The sequence below is a fragment of the Triticum aestivum genome, chromosome 2B (genome assembly GCF_018294505.1).
Source record: "Triticum aestivum cultivar Chinese Spring chromosome 2B, IWGSC CS RefSeq v2.1, whole genome shotgun sequence".
Taxonomy (NCBI): domain Eukaryota; kingdom Viridiplantae; phylum Streptophyta; class Magnoliopsida; order Poales; family Poaceae; genus Triticum; species Triticum aestivum.
The window spans coordinates 20,733,243-20,742,778 of record NC_057798.1 but is presented as its reverse complement, the minus strand read 5'-3'; the positions used below and the strand labels follow the sequence as shown (position 1 = coordinate 20,742,778).

Here is a 9,536-nt window from a genome sequence, read left to right as displayed (position 1 = left end):
AAGCACACGACAAAAGGCTGCTATGATCGTCCTTGTTAATCGACAAGTATTAGAAGTGGCAGCGAGTCTGACTACGGATGTTGTGCTTGTTAATCCATGCCTTGGGTATTGCATTTTTGGAGCATTAAATCTCTTAGTTCATTATATTGATTGAAGGTCTGAGTAGAAACTGGAATCTAAAGTTATCTGCCAGGTTCTCATAAATGAGTTCAAAATGTTAAGAGGGTATAAATTTCATATGACTTACATGTTCTTTTCCACTTCTCATGCCTGTCATTTAGTACTCATGCCAAGTAGCAAATCCCCATCATATCCGGAGGCAGAATTGCGTGAATGGAGAAGACACAAGGTGAGCATATATGTATATGAATTAACTCGTATTGATCAGAATAATAACTATTGCACATGAGCTAGCAAACATACATATTAAACTCTGACAAATAAATCAAAACCTTCCTAAAGGATGAACCAAGCGAGATGGAACATATGATCGATGCCATTAGAACCACACTAGGGTCATTGGGTGATGATGAGACGTCAATGAATGTTTCAGCCTATGAACGGCGTTGGTTGCTCTTGTCAAGAACCTTGACGGAGGCGATGGACCGCAATTCCCCTCGTGCATCGATTGGATTGTTCAAAATCAACTACCAGATGGTTCGTGGGGTGATCCCTCTTTCTTTATGGTCCAAGATTGGATGATCAGCACCCTCACATGTGTGGTGGCTGCGAAGTCTTGGAACATTGACAATGACAACTTGTGCGACAGAGGTAAATTGATTCACTTCATTCTTTATTTTATTCAGCGGTATAACTTGTTTACTTCCAAGGAAGGATCATGTATCTAATGTAGAGTGGACCTTTTCTGGTGTATAGGTGTTTTATTTATCGAAGAAAATATGAGTAGGTTGCTAAGATGAACAAGACTGGATGCCATGCGGCTTCGAGATTAACTTCCCAGTACTCCTAGAGAAGGCCAAGGACCTAGACTTGGACATCCCTTACAATCACCCTGTTTTGGAAGAGATATATGCCAAGAGGAATCTGAAGCTCTCTAAGTATGTATACCTAGCTACATGCATGTGATAAATCTCGATTTATACATTGAACTCAATAGTCTATGTATAATTAGTTAAGCAATTATTAATCTGGCTCTCAAATTGTAGGATACCTCTGGATGTGCTACACGCCATACCAACGACCCTACTTTTCAGCGTGGAGGGAATGGTAGACTTACCATTGGACTGGGAAAAGCTACTCAGGTTGCGCTGTCCAGATGGCTCCTTCCATTCCTCGCCTGTTGCCACAGCTGCTGCGCTTAGTTACACCGGCGACAAGGAATGCCTAGCATTCCTAGATAGGCTTGTCAAAAAGTTCAAGGGGGGAGGTAAAATCACTACCACATATTGTTCTTGTACAACCAACATGAATGCACCCTTAGGTAGGAGAGCCATTTGTATGTTGGTCAATACAAAACAACGCCATTCACGTAAATTATTTGTTTTCTCAGTGCCATGTAGCCACTCTATGGATACTTTTGAGCAGTTATGGGTGGTCGACTGGCTCATGCGTCTCGGGATATCAAGGCACTTCACAAGTGAAATTCAGCGATGCTTAGAGTTTATTTACAGGTAACATAAACTACTTTAATTTGAATGGAAATACAATAAGTCCTAAAAATCTAAATGTTAATGATATTTTTAAATGGAGTACTACCAGAGTAGCGTTTTTTCTTTAAGACTAGTAGACTGGATTGAGAGGAATGTATACACTTTGAACAGGCGTTGGACTCAGAAGGGACTGGCGCATAACGCGTACTGTCAAGTCGTGGATATTGATGACACGTCCATGGGTTTCCGTCTCCTCCGTCAGCATGGCTACGACGTCACTCCATGTAACTAATAATTAGTAGAGCTTTCGCATGCATGGTTACTATATATGTTATGCTAGATCGAGTTTGACAGACTAACGCACATCGATCTACAATGTAGCGGTGTTTAAGCACTTTGAGACCAAGGATGGAAATTTCTTCTGTTTCCCCATGGAGACCAACCATGCATCTGTCACCCCGATGTACAACACTTACCGTGCTTCGCAGTTCATGTTCCCTGGTGACGACGAAGTACTGGCACGGGCCGGGCGCTATTGCCGTGCATTCCTCCAAGAGAGACAAGCCTCCAACAAACTGCACGACAAATGGATCATTACCAAGGACCTGCCGGGCGAGGTAGTATGTTCCAACAAATTCCAGTTAATTATATATATGTATGCATCAATCGGGCTACTACTTAATGTCCTTAATTCACAACAGAATAATGAGCCATTCCTAATGTAAAATCAGGTCGAGTACACACTGAACTTCCCCTGGAAAGCAAGTTTGTCACGAATTGAAACAAGGATGTATCTGGATCAGTACGGAGGCAACACAGATGTCTGGATTGCTAAGGTCCTCTACAGGTAAAAATAATTAATAATGAAACTTTTATCACCACCATCCTCTGCATCATAAGACCAACCTCATTACATTGTTTATTGCAAAGAGATCAGACTTTGATCTAGCCAAAAGAAGGAATGATAAGAACATATGGACCAACTAAGATTAACATGCCAAACAAGACCACTCTAAACACTCAATGGCCTATCACTTGCACGCCATCCAAACTAGGATATCAACTCTGTGGTAGCTTCTTTACGTTAACCTCAATCGGCTCACTGTGATGCATGTTATGTAATAATGTGCATAACTGCAGCCAATTGGTACACGATAATTGCATCTCCATAACCTCAGTCAAAACCACCGTCATGATTACATAGTCAGATAGACAAAAACACTGTTGTTGTCCCGACCAGAGATTTAACACCCCCCCCCCCCCCTCACACACACACACACAAACACACACACACACACACACACACACACACATGCAGCTAAGATCCAAAAACATGTGAAATACTACATGGACCCGTTCATGCATGTCTACTAGGCAATTTTGCTGAGGTGGCATAGAACTAAATGAAGAAATAGAGGGTCGAGTATCATATCATAATAAATGATGTGCTACTATCTATATGCATGACAATAAATGAGGTTATCAAAATACTAACATATGATATTATGCACCATGAAGATAGTATCATATACTAATAACATATGCATGATAATAATGTATCATCACTACAGGCAGCTTAAGAGAGCTGTGTCCGATCTACCCATTTTATCGAAATCTAATTGATCCCTCATGCACCACATTAAAAGATACACATGAAACAAAAGTATCCTTCAAATTTATAAGGCCCTTCCAAAGGTGGGAGCATTAGTTTGGCTTTCACAATCGTTAGTATTTCGCTCCAAATGCTTAAAGAGAGACTCCAAACTCCATGCAAGGTTTATTTTTTGAAAAGAAGGTTGAAATCTCCGGCATGTGCATCCAAGGATGCACACAACCATATTTATTATATTATTCAATAGTGTCAGACGAAACAAATACATGGATCTAACCCAAAGCCACCTTCTTGGCAACCTCTATTGCTACATCTAAAGCTTGATGATGTGCCTTGACATCACACCAACACACACCATCTAATTTGGTGGCCTTGCCAAGCCGCCCACGGCCAGCCGAGAGCACCAACTGGCTTAGCAAACCCTAAGCGCGCAACGCACATGCATGCTCTAGAATCTGCCTTTGTCATCTTCCGCGGATCAACGCATTGACCTTGACAGGCCCAACTGTCGTCGGCGCCAAACATCGCCCCGCCCTCCAGACCCCTTTAGCCAGCACTTGCTCCAAGAACGATGCCCCCATGAGGGTGAGCGGCTCCAGACACCTCCATTGCTAGATCAGGAACACCGAGATCAAGGGTTTCCCCCGAAGCGGATCCACCTTCCATCCGAGTCCACGTGGTGGTCTAACGCTACCACGCCTCTGAGCTCCCAGTGTCCGAAGCTCCGAAGGAGGTAGGTGACACCACACACCACCATTATCCGGTCCGGCATGCCAAAGTTAAGGTTTCCCTCAGAGATCCACAGGACCACCACTTTGACGATGTCCTCAAAGGAAGTTAGCAGCGCCTGCGGACGTTGCTGCATCATCTGCACGGCAGATCCGTCCCGCGAACCAGGGCATAGGCACACGTCAGAGAAGCCCACCAACGTAGGACGAAAGACCGCATCGGGCTAGACAAATCCAGGCATGTGACCTAGATCTGTCCAACCCGACCCAACCCAAGGTGCCGTCGCTAGTTGGAAGAAGATCTAGGGGCGTGTGCCATGGATCCGTCGCTACCACCTGCGACCCGTCAATGCCGACACACGTCTCCCACAACCCTTGCCGTGAGAGGCCGCCAGCCGCTGGATCTGGCCGGAGCCATCTCGCCATCACAGAGCCATGCCCGCACAAACCACCATCACCACGCCTGTTGACACAGTGTCACGGTGCATGCAAGCCAATGCACGCCCGCGCCGCGCCCATGCAAGAAGGAGCCTCCCTATGCTGGCCACTGCCTGCGAAGGGACGGGGATGCCCCCCCCCCCACTGCTGGCTCTGGTCGAGCTTCGCCCAGCCGAGCCATGTGACAATGGTGCGAGCGGGGGGAGAAGGGAGATAAGGGTTGGCGGCATTGATTTAGAATTCTTCCCGTGGCCGCGCAAGAGCGACGTGTGATGAGGCGTCCACTCGCGCATGGCCTAGCAATATTTTATGGCATCTTCACTTGGTAGCTATACATCCAGCATTCTTATGGAAGTTACTATTTAGGCCACTGCTAGGCGCCGGTGCGCCGGCTGAAATTTTCGGCCGGTCAGCGCCCTATCATCGCATACTGGCACTCGTTACTGTCAGATTTAGGGGAAAACAGGAAAATCCCCTCCTCGCCCGCGTACACCTCCATGACCTCTCACCTCCTCCTGCTAGCGCTGGCTGGAGCCGCTCGTCGGCGCGCTCGCCGGTCAGAAATCTTGCTCGCCACCGGAACTGCTTGTCGATGCGCTCACCGGAGCCGCTCGTCGGCGTGCTCGCCGGTCAAAAATCTTGCTCGCCTCCAGACCTGCTCGTCGGTGCGCTCGCCGGAGCCGCTCGTCTACGCGCTCGCCGATCGGAAATCTTGCTCGCCGATCGGAGCTGCTCCCCGGTGCGCTAGCCGGAGCCGCTCATCTGCGCACTCGCCGGAGCCGCTCGTCGGCGCACTCGCTGGTCGCACATCTTGCTCGCCTTCACTGGTAGCAAATTTCTTTGTCAGTCGTAGCAAACGGAGACAACGCTTGCAGCAAAAAAGTTGTCATCACCGCTAGCGACTGTAGCTCGCCATTGCAGGATGTAGCAAAAAAATGTTGCCAGACCATACGTAGCAAAAATCTAAAACAGTTGCAGCAAAAAAGCCATCGCCACCGTCACGAATCACAAATCAGCCGTGGACGTATGTAGCAAAAAATGAAAACAGTTGTAGCAAAATGCAACATCGGTTGTAACAAAACGCGATGCCGCTTGTGCATTGCAGCAAAACATGACACCGGTGACAGCAGTATGTGATGCCATTTGTAGCAAATTCCAACGCGGTTTGAAGCATGTAGCAAAAACTGTGACCCCAGTTTTCCTCGGAGGAGCGTTGCCCCATCCTCGCCGTCCTTCGGTCACCATGCTCGCCGTCTCATGGTCGGTCGCAGCCTCCCCCGGCACCGGTTGCAGTCTCCTCCCCGAACCATGCGTCGCCATGAACTGTGGCTTATTTGAGAGAGAGAAGGAGAGATGTGTTTTGGGGAAGGAGATGTATGGGGAAGGACGAGTCAAAGTAGATAAGGCAGGCTGCGGAGACGTGGGGCCACCAAAACGCGTGGTTCCTACGCGTGGGATGCGAGATGTGAGGCGTACTATCTAAACGATCGAGTGACGCGCGCTGGACCGGCGGAGCGTGTCGCCGACCTGCCGTCCGGAAACGTTTCCCTACTATTTAACCCAGAGAGCTGATCAAACACTCTAAGAATTCGCTTCAAATTGATGGCATGCTCTATCAAAAATAATTGTAAGCATCTTGTAGACTAGACATCTCCTCATGTACTAATTGAGGAATGAGGATTCACCGGGGCGTTTTAACACAGTAGACGCAGATGCTTATATGTAGTATAGACATATACGCACATACACTCATCCCCTATAAATGCACGCACTTACACCCTATCTTTATGAGCATCTTCGAGAGACTGAGCCGGCTATATTCTTACTTGAGAGTATGCATAGGTGGTATTTCAGGAACCATCTGCAGAGGTATGGTGGGACTCCAAAGAGCGCGCTCACGGCTTACTTCTTAGCTTCAGCAAATATCTTTGAACCTAGCCGAGCAGCAGAGCGTCTAGTATGGGCTCGCGTGGCCGTGCTTGCTGAGGCGGTTACAGCTCATTTCCGACACATTGGGTATGTATGCAGCTTGCAGCCTCATAGTTTTCCCTCTCCGGAATCTTCTTTTAGAGATGATCGATGCAAAATGTGTGTGCAATTCATTGCAGTGGTCCATGCTATTCAACTGAGAATTTTGAAGAGCTTATCGACCTTGTTTCGTTTGACGATGTTTCCGGCGGTCTTCGTGAAGCTGTAAAATTGAACAAACCATTACACTTTGATATAGTTGTTGATATGATATTGAACTTTTACAAGATATGAAACAGCCATACCTCTATTTTCTTTGGTAACTACAGTGGAGGCCGTGGCTCATGGCATGGACTGCAAAGGAGAGCCATGGATCCGTTGATGGAGATACATCTCTGTTGTTCGTTCGCACAATCGAGATCGTCTCAGGAAGGATTGCTTCAACCGAACAGAAACTGAACCGTTGGGATTATTCGAAGCTGGAGCAGCTCACCTCTTCCATCTGCCCCGCAAGCTTGCCACAATAGGCCTTGCTCAGGTGCGTGTGTACATGCATTGCATCCATATATCCATCTGTGAAACTATAACCAAAAAATGTTTAATGGGGGGAAAACAGAATGGGGCAAGTATGGAGAACACAGAGGGCTTACACCGGCAAGTGGATTTGGAGATGCAAGAACTATCTTGGCGTGTTCATCAGGGTTGCCATGGCATCAACAGAGAGACCAGACAGACATTTCTCAACGTGGTGAAAAGCTTCTATTACTCGGCTCATTGCTCACCTGAAACAGTTGATAGCCACATCGCAAAGGTCATATTTCAGGATGTGATTTAGGAACAACCCTCTTCAGTTCTTGCTGAAATTATTAAGCACGTTTTGTGCTGGGTTCCGTCATGTTACATGTCTAAGAACCTGCAAGGACTGCACGTCATGGTTCGGAACGACACGATACGTGCCTATAAGTTGTATAGGAGTTGGCTGCTATAAATATACATATACATGTGGGAATATACGACCCGGTAACCTAACGTGGGAAAATGCAAAGCAAGTAACAGAGCACTAGCTAGTGCACAAATGTTTACACGCATCTTAATTGATGGTGCGACACTTCCAATTCACGTCATCACTATCTTTTTAAAATACTAGTAGTATGGGCAAGAAAACGTACGTCGCCACTGTGGCATTACCACTACTGGAAAAATTGTTGTTACCGAATTCTTTGGTGTTTGCCGATTACCGGAACACAGGATCATGGTAAAAGACATGTAAGCCCAGTGTGGCTCTCGGCAGGCAGCAGGACACAACACACGCCGGTAGTTGCCGAGCTCCTGGTAAAATGTGCTCGGCAAAAAAAGAACACTCGGTTTATTAGTGGTGTGTCAAAGTCTCGACACGCCACTGGTTAGGTACCAAGTTATAGCGTGGGCTAAATGGCACTAGTGCAGAACCAGGCAATAGCACCGGTTCGTAAGGCCCTTTAGTGCCGGTTACATAACCGGCACTAAATTGTGGTCACTAAAGGCCCCCCCTTTAGTACCGGTTCAGCACGAACCGGTGCTAAAGGGCAACCACGTGGCACGAGCCAGCTCCGGGGGCCTGGTGTTTGGGGTTTTTTTTTTAGTTTTATGATTTCTTTTTCATTTAATTTTGTGTTTCCATTTTAATTCTTTTTCGTTTGCTGGTATTTTACGATACTACACATTGTACACGTTATATATATATATATATATAGAATTTCTAGTAGAACCAATCATCGAGTTCAACATGATTGTCATGATATTATAAGCGTTCATATATAACACGACAAAAGCAAATTACTTAAGTTCAGAACGAAGAACACGGACATGAAAGGACAAGTACTAATTAAGAGCAGCATGAAGAACTAGCTAAATCACTCCTGCTAGCTACTCTCTCTCTCTCTGGTAAAATAGCATAGAACATGTATAGCTCTCCTGATTGATCATACTGGAGCATGCCGATGAACCTGTCTCCTAATCGTGGGCTGCGCTTCTCATTGCTGCCCCCTAGTACTTCTCTGTGATCATTAACAATTTTCCTCCAATCTTTCACTATTAAGCATTCATCGCTTCTAGAAATCCTGAATGCATTCATGTGCAATGCAGGATATCTTGGCCGTAAGCTAACAATTGACATCTGACCTTTAGTCTCGATCCCCTAAGGCACAACTGTCATCGGGAGTCCCTGTTGAAGAACATCGTATAGTACTTAATTAATATACTTAGCAATGAAAGTTTAGCAAAAAAATATGTATGCAAAATATGCACTAAGGACAAATAGTAAATATCTTACCATCATTCCTAAATAGATGTGACCGTAGTTCAATACCATCACTATTGGTCGCACGTTTTGAGTACTAACATTTCTAAGTGCAGGAAGAAAAATTGTCTTGACAGTATGAATATCCTCAAGCCATGAAACATATTGACTTATCTCCTCGCAGTTTAGTTCAGCGCCGGGATAGTAGTAGGTCCTGTCTACCAAGCGCCGGACATGTTTGGTTGAATGGAGATAAGTTGTCAATAGAAATTAGTTGTCAGTTATTTTTGAATAAGCAATATCAAAGACAAAAATATAGTTGAGAAGAACTCACATAATGGTAGAACTGGAGGCGTCTGCACATCGACCCATATGTCTCTATTACCTTCAATATCATCTTCCGGACGAATATCAAAGGTGATAACCATACCAGGCTCAAATGCATAAGCCTTGCATAGTGCTTGCCAAGTTTTGCATTCAAAATAGGTGTACGTGTGTGCATTGTATACTTTGACATTGAAAGTATAACCATCATGTTCAGTTTTCAGGTAAGCTCTTTTTACCTCCATAGTTTTCATATCTTTGAAACCTATCTTATCCAAGACAAAAATTCTTGCATGGCAGGGGATGCGCTAGTAGAATAGTGAAAATTTTTGTCGCATTGACCGCGTTGGTCTTCACAGTATTCGCACATAATGAAATTTTTTCCGTCGTCAGACGACATTTCCTATGTTCATATTAGGCGAAACATTAAACACTTACTAATTGAATTAGTTCAACTACTTCTATTAATTCAACTAAGCATTTACTAAGAATAAACTAGTTATATTAATTCAATTAGTTCAACTAAGCATTTACTAAAAATAAACTAGTTCTATATATTAATTCAACTAGTTCAACTA

At 45.2% G+C, this 9,536-nt stretch overlaps 1 pseudogene; it reads left to right on the top strand.

Moving 5' to 3' along the window:
* The first annotated feature begins 289 nt into the window (after positions 1-289).
* LOC123038804 (syn-copalyl diphosphate synthase-like) lies at positions 290-7,191 on the top strand (annotated as a pseudogene).
* Positions 7,192-9,536: the final 2,345 nt, after the last annotated feature.